Source organism: Notamacropus eugenii, chromosome 4 (assembly GCF_028372415.1).
Source record: "Notamacropus eugenii isolate mMacEug1 chromosome 4, mMacEug1.pri_v2, whole genome shotgun sequence".
Taxonomy (NCBI): Eukaryota; Metazoa; Chordata; class Mammalia; order Diprotodontia; family Macropodidae; genus Notamacropus; species Notamacropus eugenii.
Window position 1 is genome coordinate 431,079,813 of NC_092875.1, and position 16,081 is coordinate 431,095,893.

Below are 16,081 nucleotides of genomic sequence, written 5' to 3' on the forward strand. Positions count from 1 at the left end.
AAGTAAAAACAGCCCTTTGCATGTTGACTCAAGACATGACAGTCCCTATGACAACCACTAAAATTACAACAGGTGGCTCCAGCCCAAACATCCTCAGATCTAATCTCTGTGTTGAATTTACCTTTTTATCCTGTCAACACCAGGATTTCAGGTAGCAATTGGTTGAAGATTCAGGGCAAAGAGTCAGGACTTGGAGAGCCAGGATAAGGATAGGGGTACAGGAAGCAGAGATGACCTAGAGAATGGCCACAAAAGCAGTCAAGCCAGAAATAGGCCTCTAAAATCAGGTTGAGAAGATGTGTCAGCACCAAAGCTCAGAGCAAGGCAGCTGATCAATCAATCAATAAACATTTATCAAGCACCTACTATGTGCCAGGTATTATGCCAAACTCTGGGGGTACAAAAAGAGGCAAAAGACTACCTGCTCTCAAGGAGTTTACAATCTAATTGAGGAGCCAATACGCAAACAAATTTCTACAGAGCACGCTACAAACAAGATAAGTAGTAAGTAATCAGCCAAGGAAAGATACTAGAATTAAGAGAGGTTGGGGAAGTCTTCCAGTAAATGAAGGGATTTTAGTTTGGACTTAAAGAAAGCTAGAGAGATCAGTGGGTAGAGTGGAGGAAGACATTCAGAAAGGCTTAAAAGACTTCACATGATGGATGTATTTTATCCCCCTTTAAGGTGGTTATCAGGTATTACCGTGTATTACTCTTATCAATAATTGTCTTACCCCACTGCTACATTTTTAAGTTCCTCATGGCAGAACTACAACTTATGCCACCTTTTATATGTTCCCCAGGTACCCAGTGTATTACACTACAAGCAGTAATTGCTTAACAAATCTTAATTTTAATTTGGCAGGTTGTAATAGGTCAGAAGAGGCAACAGGTCTGGAATCCAGGAAGAGAATCTAGTCTAAGATCCCAGGAAAGGAAACTAGACAACCGGGGCTTAGAAGACTGGAATCAGAAGGAGCATGAAGGAAAGGAGTGAGAGCCCAATCTAGGAATCTAGAGAATAAACAATAGCAGTTTTATCTCATACTAGGTAAGATTCCAGTTTCGATCTGGAGTGTGTCAGGGACCAACTTTAGATCCTTTAGCAGGAAATAATTCATATGAAATACTTAGTACATGGGTTGGAAGAAGCAGCAGATACTGGTACATGTGAGACATTTTCACAGCTATGCATTTTTCCAAAACTGACTGGATCAGCAGTCCCCAGTGGTATTGCCCAACAGAACAGAATAATCCAGTAAAATAAGATTACCAAATCCCATGGGATTTTTGTCATCATTCTATGAGGCCACACTGTTTCCTGTTGCCAGCTGACAGGCAGCGTGGTGTACTGAAGAACATGCTGGAGTTAGAAAGTCAGAGAGACCCAGGTTCAAACTCCATCTCAGACAGTTACTAGCTGTGTGATTTTGAGCAAGCCACTTAATCTTTCTAGACCTGTTTCCTCATCCGTAAAATTCGGTTAGACTCAATGACCTCTAAAGTCCCTTACAGATTTAATTCTACGAACCTGTGTTAAATCCCTGGATGAGCTTCTCCGATGAGGACTAGCCCCCCATGTCCCATTCTCTGGTCTCACATGGCACATCTTCACTGAAACAGTACAATTTAGTATAATCTCTTTTAGAGAGTCATCCCCATCTAAACCCCCCAATCTGGTCTTATTGGCTGGTTGCTGTTCACCTTCCTCTACCTTCTGTAAAAGAAGAAGAAAACAATAGAGGAGGAAGTAGAGGAAGAAAGAGGAGAAAAAACCTTCCTTCTCCCACCCCATCAGGAAGATAGAAAAGTAGAGGAATTCTGTGTGGAATTTCAATCCCAATGCATCCTGCTTTGGGAAGAAAAATCATCTCTGGTCATTCCCTGGTACTCTGAGTCCATATTCTGTGGAAAACGGGTGAGAAAAGGCTTGGCAATTATATAGAAAACAATCTCCTATCCTCCAATATTTTATCTCCCCAAACCAGTAAGAATTGTAACATCCAAAACATGAAGAGAAGAAAATTAGAAACATGTTTATTTGTACACAGACCCCTACCCCTTTTTTCAAGACCCATGATTTTATCAATTTAAGGTGCGCCAGTGGTGAAATTTCCTCTACCAATGCAGTTCAGCAACTATTTGCAACTTAATAACCTTTGAGAGTTCCCCAGAATAGTCTCCTAATTGAACAGCCAACATGTGTGACAGATGGAACTTGAACCCAGGTCTTCCTGATTCCAAGGCAGGGTTTCTATCCACACACTCCCTCTTATTGGCTTATATCTAGAAATGTAATATTTCTGGTAGATCAGTTGAGGCAAAAAAACTCTTCTTTAATGCCTTAAGTCAATACAAATTATACCAAGGATGATCAGTCAGACAACATGAATCACCAGCAGGTTTAAATTTTTCTTGAATCCAAGTTCAAGTAACCAAATAGTCTTAACTCTCTGTCTGCAAGGTAAGGCCAAAAAAGAAATAAATATACCCTCTCTAATCCCAAGTTTCACTCACTTTGGGGCATATACAGAGTCACTGTAACTAAAGCCCTCCAAAGATAAAATACTTAGTATTCAGTTAATACTAGTAAGACACATTATGAGTTCATGCCTACATATCTCCCCTTCCCCTCTAAAAAAGTCTTGAAAACAGGGAAGGAAAGGTAGATCCCTCCACAATCTATGAAAAGCAGGGAAGCAATTCTACTCTTAAAAGTTTGAGCAGTGAGTGATTACCATCTTTCACGGGGACTACAGTAAATGAAGATTTATTTAATACCTCTTGTCTCTATGAAGTGACAAGCATAGTTCGGCACTTTCAAAAGTACAAAGGAAGTGGAAGGATTTATGAATCAAATTCTGGATGTTCTAGAGAAAAGGTTAATAATAAACTACTCTATTTAAAGGCAAACTGAAAAGAGATGAATATTGAATCCTCTTCTCAGTATCTCAACTATCCATATATAACTATAGTACCAGAGAGCTAATTCTTAAAACTAGACATAACCACACATTTCATTCTTCAGTATATAAAATCTTTATATTTGCTGAACAGCAGAAAGGATGTGTATAGATGTGTAAAACACATGATGTTTTATTTTGATTTTTCAGTTATTCTAATGCATAGTTCATTAAGGAATATAAAAGTGAACAAGAGTATAAGGAATGTGGGTTTTAATTATATTACAATGAAATCAATGATGAGAGGTAGGTTTCAAATGAACACACATAAAAATGTGTCCAATCAACACTTCTAGAATATAGATTTTTGTTCACACTCTTAAACTGCTCCAGTGCTACACAGAAACTTGAAGACAGTCATTAGCCACATTTGTCACTAGACCAATTGGCTTGTCTTTCTTGAAAAGATAGTAGGAATTCCTAGAATGTAGTATGTAAATATATTTCATGGAGAATATATGATGCTTTACCTAATACCTTTGTTACAATCTCTATTAAGGCTTGATTTTGAAAAATACTATTAAAATTTTTGTACTCTCAATCAAATAAACCTCTAAGGATGCCAGGAATATTTGGTACTAAAATAGTCAATTTTACTCAACTAAACAAAATTGTATGTGTCTTACTAGATGAAACAGATTCCATATCTGTCATGGTCACCTTAGGCATCTACATTGTTAATGGATATCCCGATTTGTACCTCTTCAAGTACTACATAGAGACACATCAGGTATTATGATCATTATTATTAATGTTAATAATAATGTATTTTTCTCATTTCAGTTGCCAATTACAAGCCACTAGCTACAGTCTACAGGCCAGGCCCAACAACTTGTTCTTTCTACTTATGTCTATTCTTCTCACCCTCTGTCTCTCTGTGTCATGAGAAAATCTGGTCAGACTTGGCTCCTTCCCCAAGAGGAAGGGTGGGGTGACGATGGGTTGACAGAAAAATAGAACAACTGACTAATCCATAGGTGTAACCCCTAAGCACCAAAGGAATTGTAGCAAAGTCTACAGACATCTTTTTCTTACTTAATTCGGTCTGATACAGTCAGAAGTCCTTGGGGTACCCTCAATTGATGTTTTTGTAAAATGCTCCAACTCTCTGTTTACTTCTGAGGGTAAGCCTCAATATGTGGGGGCTAATTCATATCCAGTCTATAGTCTTGGAAGAGATCTCCTGAGTAGAACACATATGAGGTATGACACATACCTGAATCATGACATGAGGGACCCTGATGGGTATGTCATAGGCCAGTATTTTGAGATCAATAAATTATAACTAGGTTAAGCTGCCTTATGCGCTGATGTGCATGAGGTGTGTCTTCTCTAAATTCAGAATCCAACTGGTATGTATATAAACCTAGAACTTGGGACTAGCTCTTAGTTGAACCTATTATTATTAAATGTTTGAATGAACCTTAAGACAGCTATAAAAATTAAACTTCTGTAAATATAGCTGTAAAGGATAATACTTCAGTACTTAGATTTTTCTTGTTTCCAGTTTTAGCAAATTCAGGTTAGTTTTGGGTTGCGAAGCATGTCATCTCATTAGATAATTTTCTATTATCACTTCATCTCACATTCTGATATCCATTCACAAAACTTCTATTATGTAATAAGACTTCAGAAGTCTAAAATGCAATTCATAAGGTTGATCTTTTTTCTGGTGATAAGGGTAGATGTTTCTTTTATTACTTAAAGGTTGTTATTTCTTAATTCATGAGAAACATGATTATATAAAATATTAACACAAAGAAGAAAATTCATTAGGGGAGTTATATATAGCTAAGGGGAATAGAAAATAGTAACCCAAAATTATTTGAAATACCCTGTTTTCCTTTTATTGGCCACTTTTGGACATTCTACATCTCAGCAACCTAGCCATCAAACTCTGAATAACTACATGGAGTTCTACCAAATACCATTCCAAGGATATAGGAAGGTTATTTGAAACTAACTAACGACATCCTATACCCCAGGGTAAAGCTGAAAGAAGGATTTCAAGGGAACAACAACAACAAAAAATCCAGGCTCAAAAATTTTAACATATGCAACTCAATTAATCTAGCAATAAAAGAAAAAAATAATCTGTTAAATGTTGATGACCATCTCCTCCTCCTCTAGTATCCTTCTGAAAAGATATCCCCCCAAAAGTAGAACAGGAAAAAAAATCTGAGGAGAAAAAAGTCCATCTTTCTCAACAAATCAGATTTCATTCATGTTTTTTAAAATGCCATTAATTTAATGTACGTGGGAAAAAAACAATTCTCTGAAAAGAAGATCAGAACTATGGAGTTAAGACTCCAGTTACACTTCCCAGTTTACCTTCTGTAGCAAAACTAACACGTTCTTTCTTCAAACTGGATTATAATTCATGCTCAGAAATGCTTCAGTACAGCTGCAGGCAATCTCAATGAGCTTTCTATTTGAGGTAGGGTAGGGCCTGCCTGCGTGCGCAACCAGCTACCATCAAAGCAAGGGCCCTGAAATGTCTATGTCAACATTTCACCCCTTTCCCAAGACTCAACATGCTAATGCATAATCGACCAGTTTGTATTCACATTTCCAACTTCAGCTACCTCTGAAATGGGACCTAAAACTTGCTAAATTGTTGTGCTTCTGTCTAAATTCAAATACTGGAGACAAACCTCAATCCAAGATGAGCTCATGATTACTGATGCAGAGAAGCAGCCCTCCAACGTTAAACAGCATTTTCAGCTGGAAATACTGGCCTACATACAAAAACCAAATGCTATTTTCCAGAAGATTTATGAAAACATAAAGCTAAAACCACCAACAGGACTTCAAACCAAAATGCTCTTTAAGCATATTCTATGTGTGCAATTCCCAAAAGGCATTTTTAACATCTTAGCAAAAAAACAAAAAGCTGCCACAAGTCAGAGGTTTGTCTTCCAAATTTAAATAAAAAAGAAACACTGACTTTAAGGGGAATGATTTCGGTGACCACAATTTTAAATCAGCTTATTGTTTTAAAATTAAGACTGATTATGTTTAGTCATATGAATTTTGGTTGGCAGAACAGAAAATGCAACAAATATGAAATGTGGATTCGAGTCCGCTTTGCAAGCATAATTCCATAGCAAAATACAGAACCCTCTGGCATTCAGAAATGATACTGAATTTAAAAAACAATTTTAGCAGCATTTTAAAAAAATCTTGCTCCATTTTTCTACAAGTTTAACAAATCTGAAAAGAATATCTACACAAAACCCTGTACAAAGTATTTCTTTTTTACCTACAATACAATCTTTTCTTTTGTTATTACTTCATTGAAATAAATCTTAAGGTCTGAAGTAACACTAAATTTTAAATAAATAAAAAACCACACCCTTACATACCTGACACCCTTTAATTCAGCTATCCTGCCCAGAACTACCACTACTTAACTTAATTTTAAAATTCTCAATGCTTCTGAGATTGTCTGCTCTTCTGAACAGACAGAAAAGCAAAATAACCACTTCTCCCTAGTCACAAAAATTCATTTTCAATCATTCTCTCCATGCTCACCCTATGATTATAGCTTTACTAAGCTCCAACAGGCAGGACTGGTTATATCTGTTAACATCATTTTGGATAACATTCTGGAGTTGCTGATTTCCTGTTTAGGGGAGCTACAGTCCTTTCACAAGGATCCCTAAGGCAAAAATGTTCAGTGTTCCTGGGTAAGCTTTAACAGCCTTTGTTCTTCACTTTGCTACAATCATGACTGCTTTCTTCTCTCTTCTCTTCCTCCAAAGCCTTTACTTTTCCATGATAAATTTAAAGCCAACTCTAATCTAAGAATATATTTTTAAGACATTAGAGACTTTTCCATTACCCATGATCATGACGTTATATGTTGGAAATAGGCATCCTTTGGCAGAAGATGCCAGCCCATCCAGTGTTCTTTTGATTTTTCATTACTATTCCACATTAAAATGTATCCCACAAAAAATCCACTAGAACATTCAATCCCCCCTCAACACAGCCATCACCACTACTACCACCAGCACCAAAATCATTAAAACATTCCTCACTTGGTTCCAAATGAATCCCTTTCAGGATGAGACAATGCTGCAAAGTAAAATAAAGCTGGTCAGTTGAATGAAGAAAATGTATGTCTAACTCCAAAGCCTTTGAACGCTAAAATGATAACCAGGTGGCCTCCATTTCAGGAGGCTGTTACCTTTTATGTAACCATACGGAAAATGCTACATGTGAAAATGCTACATGGGTAGGACTGTGGTGCAATGCAAAACAATGTATTCTCCCTACAAGGCCCAAGGTTTCCTACCAGCATTTGCACTCGGCACTTACCAAGGCCTATTTCTTGAAACTGAGTAGCCAGCAAGATGCCTATGCACATGCCATTTAAAATGAAGCCATCCTAAGTTAGCTCTGGTAACAATGTCATCATAAAGTCATGCTAATCCCATCAAACTTGGATAAAATATGGTATTTCTTGTGGAGTCAAACCACAATATCTTCACCAGTGAACCAACTGGTGGTCAGTATGCATGTATCTTCAAATCATTACATTCATGCTCAAAATATCGTTATCTCACCTTGTGAACCTTGACCTTTTGGAAAGACTGATCAATGCTCAGTTACTGTCACACAGATGCATTACCTCTGCAAATATGAAATGGTTAAAAGCAGCCCCAGTCAATAGGCCTACAAGAAAAAAAAGACAGTATGTATGCCTTACAAGCATCACTGAAATGCTCATTTCCAGAACAATGTTGTTACCTTTTGGCCTTCACAACCGTCAGATGTACCCCCCACACATAAACACACACACGCACACACACACCCATTAATAGCATCTAAGAGGAAAAGCACAAGACAGCACATATCCTGCAAAAGAAAACAGCATGCAAAAAGCAGCATTCTCCAAGTCACAAATAAAACCACAATTACAAAGCCATCACTTCATTTTGGTTTGGTTTTGTTAAAAGAGAGAGAGAAAGAGACTGCAAAAACCAAGTGTCCCCACCCTAGCAAAGCACGTTTTTTCTTTAATAAGGGTCATAAATCTCAGCTCCTTGTCCATCCCTTAAGCAAAAGAAAAAGGCAGGAAAAGCCCAAGTAACCTCAGATCCTGCAAACCTGTCCATTTTTTTTCCTCCTCTGCCCTATACAGAATCTTTCAGGACTACATTAGACACATACCAGTGCTGTGTGGTGTCTAAAGTGTGCATTCACATAGTGTGTTGGGATGATACCTTCCTGCAAGCTCCTCTGCTTTTGGCTGCCATGAAGGGAGGAAGCAGCTATCCCAGTGTAGTAAGTAGCTCAGTGACTGCATTGTGTTCAGGAGCTGATCTGCCTCAAACCAGTTTCAGCCGGTTCTGGTCACCCTACATAAAAAAGCTATGGCAACCCTCGCTGAGTTGCCAACAAGTCCCTGAAAATCCACAGCGCAGGGGGGATCTCGCTAGGGGTTGCTTTTTTCCTTTTTGGTCCTGGTGAGGAGGGGGAAGTCCTCGTGTATGCCCCCACCCCAGCACACATGCACAGCCCCTGGCAATGCTCACCTCTCCAGCGCCCCTGAAGCCTCTCAGGGCCCCATTCCCCCCCTCCCTTCTACCCGAAGCTCCCAGCACATCCATTTCCCCCTCCTTCCTTTCCCCACTTACCTCCCACAACCTGGCTCAGATCTGTGTGTGTGTGTGTGTTTCTATGTGTGTATGGGTGTCTGTGTTGGGAGCTAACAAAGAGCCCCCCAAGAAAGAAAAATCTAGAGCTGTGTCCTCACTCAGGATGCGTTTGCTGCACACGACGGCCTTCAACCCCAAGCACAGAGCTGCGGGCTTGTGGACACCCCGACTCTCCTCCACCCCACCTCCCTGCCCTCCCCTCTCTCCCAATACTGTCACCACCACCACCACCATCACCACCACATGCCCCACACCCGCCCGCCCACCCAGTCAGCCACCACCCCCTCCTCTTTCTCCAACCTTCTCCTCTTCTCTCGAGTACCTGGGGAGAAAACAAGTCCAGATCCCTTCACCCCAGGGCAGAAAGCTGGGGATGTCCATGGGGAGAAGGAAGGATGAAGGGGAAGACGGGGAGGAGTGGGGGGACAGAGGCCCCTTTAAAATAAACAGTGTGGAGACAGTGCTGGGGGAGGGGAGGAGGAGAAGGAGTGCCCCACTGCTCACGTGGCCCCCTCTCAGAAGCCGTGGGGCCTAGCTCCAGCGGCGCCCTTCTCCAGCCCCCCAGGAAAGTGGCAGCCAAGGGAAGCGCAGCTCTCCCAGAGAAGAGGTCGGAGGGGCCGGGGCTGGCAGGCCAAGGGGGCCACGAGGCGCCCGTGGTCGCCCCACCCACCCCTGCAGTGGTGGCAGCTGCTAGGGGCAGATGCACACGCGCCCTAGCTGCCCCCCCACGCCTTGCAGGCCCCCCTCGGCTGGCTCCTTCCTGCCCTCCGACCCTCACCTTTGTAGCCACCCACACCCCGCACTCACACACACACACAGAGGCGCACACCCACCCCCTTCCCGGTGTTGGCCTTTGCAGCGGTCAAGCCCGGATGACCTTTGTTTAGCTCGGCGCCGCCGGCTGCTGCTGCTCTAGCTGTCGTGGCGGCGGCGGCGGCTGCTGCTGCGGCGGCGGCAGCGGCGGCGGCTGCTTCCATGTTACGGGCGTGTCATCTGCATTCCCGCTGCCTGGGTCTGTGTGTGTGTGTGTTGGGGCGGCCTCGCCGCCGCCGCTGTGGCTGCTGCTGCTGCTGCTGTGGCTGCTGCTGCTGCTGCTGCTACTACTACTACCACTGGCTGCGCCGCAGCTTCAGCTCCCTGGGCAGCTGCAACAGGAGCCAGCACAGCAGCAGGGGCGCCGGGGCCCAGCCCCACCGAAAGAGACCCCGGGGCCTGGAAGAGGCTGCAGCCCCGGGCCGGCCGGGCAGGCGGGCGCCGGCGCTCGGGTCCCCGCCGCGCGCGGCCCTGTGCCTCTCTCCCGGGGAGCCGCGCGCGACGACCCAGGGCGGCTCGGCGGAGTAGGCCGCGCGCGGCGCCGCCAGCCCGGGGCTGAGCAGAAGCTGCGGCCTAGGGAGGGAGGGGAGGGTGCCGCCGTGGCCCCAGCTCGCCCAGGCACGGCCGGAGAGCCGAGCGAACAAAAGAGAGGAAAGGGAGAAGGGGGAGGGGCAGGGGGGGCTGCGGCTGGGGGAAGGGAAGATTGGGGAGGGGGGGGTGTTGGTTAGAGAGAAAGGCATGCAATATGCTATTATTCTTATAACTAGCTTAGATTATTACGAATTTTAAAATAAGTCTGACAGACCTGCCAAGTCTCACCCATATGGGGCTGCTGGATTTTAACTCCCGCCCTGGTGATGGTGGTGGTGGTGAGAAGGATGGAGAGAGGAGGTTTTTTTTTTTTGTCCAACGTGTATTTCAATCAGACATTTTAGGATCTGACTCAGTCCTTTAAACGGCCGCAAGCCGCAGCTACTGGAGAGCAAGGCCTTGCTAAAGATGGCTGGAAAATATCGAGAGGCTGAGGGTGGAGGGGGGAGATCCTAAGGAAAAGAAGGAGGAGTGGTGGCTCTGTTAGCCTTATAATGGTGGCAAATAAAAAAGGGGGAGGGGGAAATCCTAAGAGAAATTAATTTCCAGCTTCTCCCATGAGAATAAAGAAGGGGCCTTTTATTTATAGGTCCAGCTTGAAGCCCTTTTCTCTTTAAACCGTGCCACAAAAGGAGTGAAGACACCCCAGTGGGGAGAATGAGTTTAAAAAGGCACGCATTTTGCTTATCCAAGAATAAAAAGGAATTGGGACTTGGTTAAACTGCCATTTTCGTTTCTACCGTAGTTTTTTAAAAGTGACGAAAATGGTATTAAGAAAGTCAGAGGGAAAGGAAAACAAGATGCAAAAAGCCCAAGTTTTCAAATTCTAGAAGCAAGGTGTTTTTGAGGGTTTTTTTGTAAATAGAACATATATGGTATTTTTAAAGAGTATACAATAGTCAGACACTTGTATAGTATTAAAATGTCTCACCTTTTCATGGCTTAAAGGTGAGATTACATGGTTTTCTACTGTAGATTGAGCCTCTTGTTTTATCCATTTGTGTGTCATGGTTTTTGAAATGTCCACAATCTGCATTTTTTTAGGAAACATCTCACAAAACTGAAAACCAATTTAAAACACATAATGCCAATTGAGCAACCACTGGGAATAGATCAAAATGGGAAAATCTGGTAATGAAAAAGGAAAGAAAAAATGCCTTTCTCTCCAAGTCTGCTAAGGCTTCAGTTGGCTCTGCCCCTGCAAATACTGCACAGACTAGTCTCCACCTTTTTAAAAACCTGCTATACTATTTGACTAAACTCCTGTAGCAAAGAATATTTACAACTGACTCTTTACTGCATGAAATATTTCTGGGTGTTTTCTTTTGTTGGTTTTAAATTAGATTAATTAGTTAATGTCTGCAGAGCATTTGAAAGATGAAAAGCACTTGAAAGATGTGTACCTTACATTAACTTCCATTGTTCTTGTTACACAGTTAGAAATGAACATAAGTTTTTCTATCTAAAAAAAAAAACTTCATATGAATGAACTGAAATGTAATCTGAGATGTCATTATTCTTTAGTCTAAAATAACAAATTACTTGTAGTTACATATAAATTTGATTATATTTACAGTTTTAGAAAGGTTTGTGCAAATGGCAAAATTTTCACCAACATACCTCACATTTACAAGTACCATATGATAAAATGGAAGATCATAAAGGACCTGAAAATAATCACTTCCATTCCTGTATGAATTGTATTTTCAATTTCACTTGAACTTCGATTTTTTTCTTCTCCACATCGTGATTGAGCCCATGGCCCTATAAGCTACAATATATAATCTGCAATGGACTACTGGTATGTACTCATGGTATTGTTATATATTCTATGGAAGTATATGACAAGCATGCCATGATATTTAATAAATACTATAGCATTGAATAGATTGCACCCTGTAACCAATTTGATGGCATTTCCTCATCTCTTTACATTGTCATTCATGTGACAGAGCAGCTAAAGGGATTCGAAGGGTTCCAATATTGTAAGTAGAATGTTTTACATGGAGTGTCTTCGTCTTCAGAATTTCCTGATGGTCTCGAAATGGCAAAGATTGTTTTTGAACAGGTCATTTTTCAAAAACATTTCAAATCAAGACTTTCCCATAATAGCAGGAGTCATAGAGAAAATTGGTTTGCAAATGTGCCTGGATTCACAGATAATAGATCCATTATGATAGTCTTCAAAACATATAAATTTATCAAACTGGTGATAGAAGATTCAGTTTTCCTACATATCATCAAAACCGTTTATTTCTACAGGGATTTGGATGAACCATTTTGCCAACTTTGTTACTTACAGAAGAAATAGACAACCAAAAGCATAAGATCCAAAATGCTGCATTTCACAGAATTATAAAATTCCTGTGTTGGAAGGAATTTTTTTTAATCCACAGTATAAAATAAAAAAACCTTTATGCTCACCAAAAATAAAAAATACAAAAAAAAAAAAAAACCCTGTGGAAGGATACAATGTATCCTACTGTTTTGTACAACTATAACAGCAGAGGTAGTCACCTGCCTATGCAAGATTGAAATAAATTATTGTTTCTCAGTGTCATGCATAAAGGTCAACACAAAGAAACCATGTGATATTAATGCCACGTAGAAACTACAAGAATTTTGGTTCCTTGGGGATTTTGTTGTTTTGGGGTGTATGCGTGCGTTTGTTTATTTTCTTTTGGTTTTGCTGTATAAATCAAAAGGGATCTGATTTTTCAATAGACACCCATCAGTGGACCTCAAAATGCCAGCTCTGTTTTTTTAAGATCTAGACCTCATTTGTAGGCATAGAGATAGCCTCCACATATCCTTCTGTCCTCCACAATCCTCAGTGGAAATAGGCAAACATACTATAGACAGAGTATGTAAGAGGTGACAAATATACTTTCTTAGGTGTAATTGCTGTATGCAACTCTTCAAACTGAAAGATCTATGCACTCTGAAAAGATACAGTCTAAATTTATCATTGATTTTTTAAAAAGTATTGCTTACTTTATCCTTTAATCATGCAGTTTTAGATTTTTGTATCCCAGTGCTCATCGAAAATACCTACCAGATTTTATTTTGTTTTTAGTGATGATAAAAAAATTGCTATGATTATCTGGCTTGGCTAATATGTAAAATTGAGGAGATTTATAACTAAATAAATATGATGAGTCCACTAGAAAGATAGAGAGGATAGATGTAATGATGTACATTTCAATTCTGGTGATCCTAAATGAGCTAACAAAGAAAATCCCTTTGCCTTTCATTAACTATATAAACTGCATAATAAAACATCTCCCATGGCAAGGAGACACATGTAATATAGACACTGCTTGGGCACTCAATATCTATAGGTGAAGGATATAAAAATTTGATTCTTCTAAAACTGAAAAACTAGTTTGGATGAATCTTTTAAGTTTGACATTCAAGCTAAAGCATTAGAAAAATGAATCTCTGGGCTTTTATGAGATAATTTCCTTAGCCTGTTAGAATGTGTCCCAAGGAAACCAAATCCATGAGTCTAATCCATTATAGGTCACTAAATCTAGCAGAGAAAAGTCAAGCTGCACCCATGATCTCAAAAAACCATCCTCAAAACCCATCTTACTGAGCATGGGAGTGGGGGGCTGGGAATAGGAACCAGAGAAGATGTCAAAGTATAAACCCATTCCCACTCCTGGAAAGACAGAAAGCAGTTTGGAACTATGTCCCAAAGGCTATTAAATTGCATATATTTTAACCCAGTGATAGTAGTACTAGATCTATATCACAAAGAGATCAAAAAGAGGAAGCAAAAAGATCCATATGTATAAAATTATAGCACCTTTTTTTGCAGTGCAAGGAATAAATAAATGTAATGGAATACTATTGGACTATAAGAAATGAAGGGTTTCAGAGAAAGTTTCAGAGAAACCTCAGGAAGATTTCTATGAACTGATACAGAGTGAAGTGAGCAGAAGCAAGAGAAAAAATATCAAGAAATAACAACATTGTAACAACTTTGAAAGGTTTGGAAACACTGATCAATATAATAACCAATCACAATTTCAGAGTACTAGTGCTGAAACAATGCTGCCCACATCTTGATAAAGAGGTAATGGATTTAGGAAATAAACCAAGAAGTACTTTTTTGGACATGGCCATTGCAAAATTTGTTTTGTTTGCAACAATGTGTGTGTGTGTGTGTGTGTGTGTGTGTGTGTGTGTTGTCTCTTTCCCATGGAGAGAAATGGTAGGAGGGAGAGAAGGTAAATCTTAATTTGAAAATAAAATAGTCAATTCTGCTATAACTCTTATTTTGAAAACTAGAGTTTATTCCAACAGGATTGATATAGTATGGAACATTTTGAGCATTACATGAATTTTGACTTTGCTGTTGCTTAATTTCTTCTATGAGCAAGAGGGCAAAAAGCTACACCACTTCACAGTAACTCATAAACTGCACTCCTCTTTATGCCACTGGACACTCACTTCCACAATCAAACTTCAGATCTTTGTCAAGAAAAAGTGCCATATTTATTGTGTATCTTCTGATACAATAGAAGCTGGGGGGAGTGGGCTACCCTCCCCCACTGAGAATTTTCCCACCCCAAGGGTAGACCAAGGAACAGCCACTAATTATTGTAGTATTTATGTATTTCTTAACCATTTAACATGTATAAAATTGTGGTGCCACTTTTAGTAAGCACCTATGTCTTTTAAAAAAAATGTCACTGATAAAGTTCCTGAGTGTAGGAAACCTACCTCTATTGTCCCCATAAGCAGTGTGGCTTTTGTTGTGAGAAAAGCATGGTGCTTTGGGGGAAGACATATATTGGGTTAGAGCATAATGAACTGTAATTATTTCAGAAAAACAATCTACAGTACACATCCACTGAGATTCTAGGTCGGGATACCATCTGGTCAGACTAAGCTAACACCAAACTAAAAGGAAAAAATTGCAACTTGACGGATTGGAGCAACAAATGATTTTTGTCAATGACTTGAATGATGCCCTTGATGGGCATTTTTAGCAAAGGTGCAGTTAACAGAAAGTTAGGAGAAATAGGTTAGACAACATATCCAGGATTCAAAAAGTTTGTCTAGAACAGCAGAATAGATCTAATCAAATAAAGCCCAATAGAAATAACTGTAAATTTATAGATGAGGAACCAAAACAGAGTTAAGTGACTTTTCCAGGGTCACCCAGTTAGCAAGTGGCTAAGGCTAAATTTGAACTCAGGAAGATGAATCATAAGATGTGGGTTAAATTCAGACTCCAGCATTTACTACCTGTGTGACCATTGGCAACTCACCCTCTCTTCTTCTGCAAGTATCTTCATCTGCAAAATGGAGGGGGGGAGAGTAGAGGTGATTATGCCTAAGGCCCCTTCTGGTCCTAGGTCTTCGATCCTATTATCTCTCATGGGGTTATGGGAGTCCTTACGCTTGTGTGTTTAATGGTCCCCTCTGCCAATCTGGTGAAACCTGTGGGCTCCTTCTCAGAATAAAGTTTTTAAGTACATAATAGGATTACAAAAGGAAATGTATGTACATATGTATATATATATATTCACGTGTGAAAAAAATATATATATATACGTTTGTATGCGTATGTATGTATAAATATGGAGAGTGTAATCAGAACATTAAAAAAAAAATCCAGAGACCCCAGAAAAAGAGCCCCTGATTTTAAGGTTTTACTTAAGATCTCAGAGATGGCTGCAAAATGAACAATGTTAATACAAAAAACAACAAACACATTTGGAAATCAATGTTTCCAAATGATTAAGAAGAAACTTGGTCTCAAAGAAAAAATAAGAAAAGAGATACCTCTCCCACCTCTTGCTTTTGCAGAGGTGGAGGAGAAGATAATTGTGGAACATTGTATATTACATCATTTTTTTCAACATAGCAATTAGTTTTGCTGATTTTCTTTTTCCTTCTCATTTAAAAAAAATGTGTATATTATATATGCATATATATATTTGACAAAGGATGGTTCATTGAGAGAGGGAAGAGATACAAAGTGATCTAGTGATATAAACACAAAATATATCAATAAAAGTCTATTTAAAAAAA

General features: G+C 40.0%; 1 protein-coding gene across 13 annotated transcripts in view; it reads right to left on the minus strand.

Annotated features, from left to right (window-relative positions):
- ZNF532 (zinc finger protein 532) overlaps positions 1–15,825 on the minus strand; it is a 118,181-nt gene extending 102,356 nt beyond the window's left edge. Inside the window, exons 1-3 of one of the 13 annotated variants that reach the window (XM_072605936.1) lie at positions 8,952–9,310; positions 7,535–7,643; positions 7,007–7,043 (exon numbers count right to left, since the gene is read on the minus strand). The gene's annotated coding sequence lies outside the window, so the exon portion shown is untranslated. Of the gene's footprint in view, positions 1–7,006; positions 7,044–7,534; positions 8,520–8,608; positions 8,817–8,951; positions 9,311–9,462; positions 10,060–10,247 lie in introns of those variants that run through there. The other 12 variants (XM_072605934.1, XM_072605932.1, XM_072605935.1 and 9 more) reach the window with 12 other exon arrangements.
- Positions 15,826–16,081: the final 256 nt, after the last annotated feature.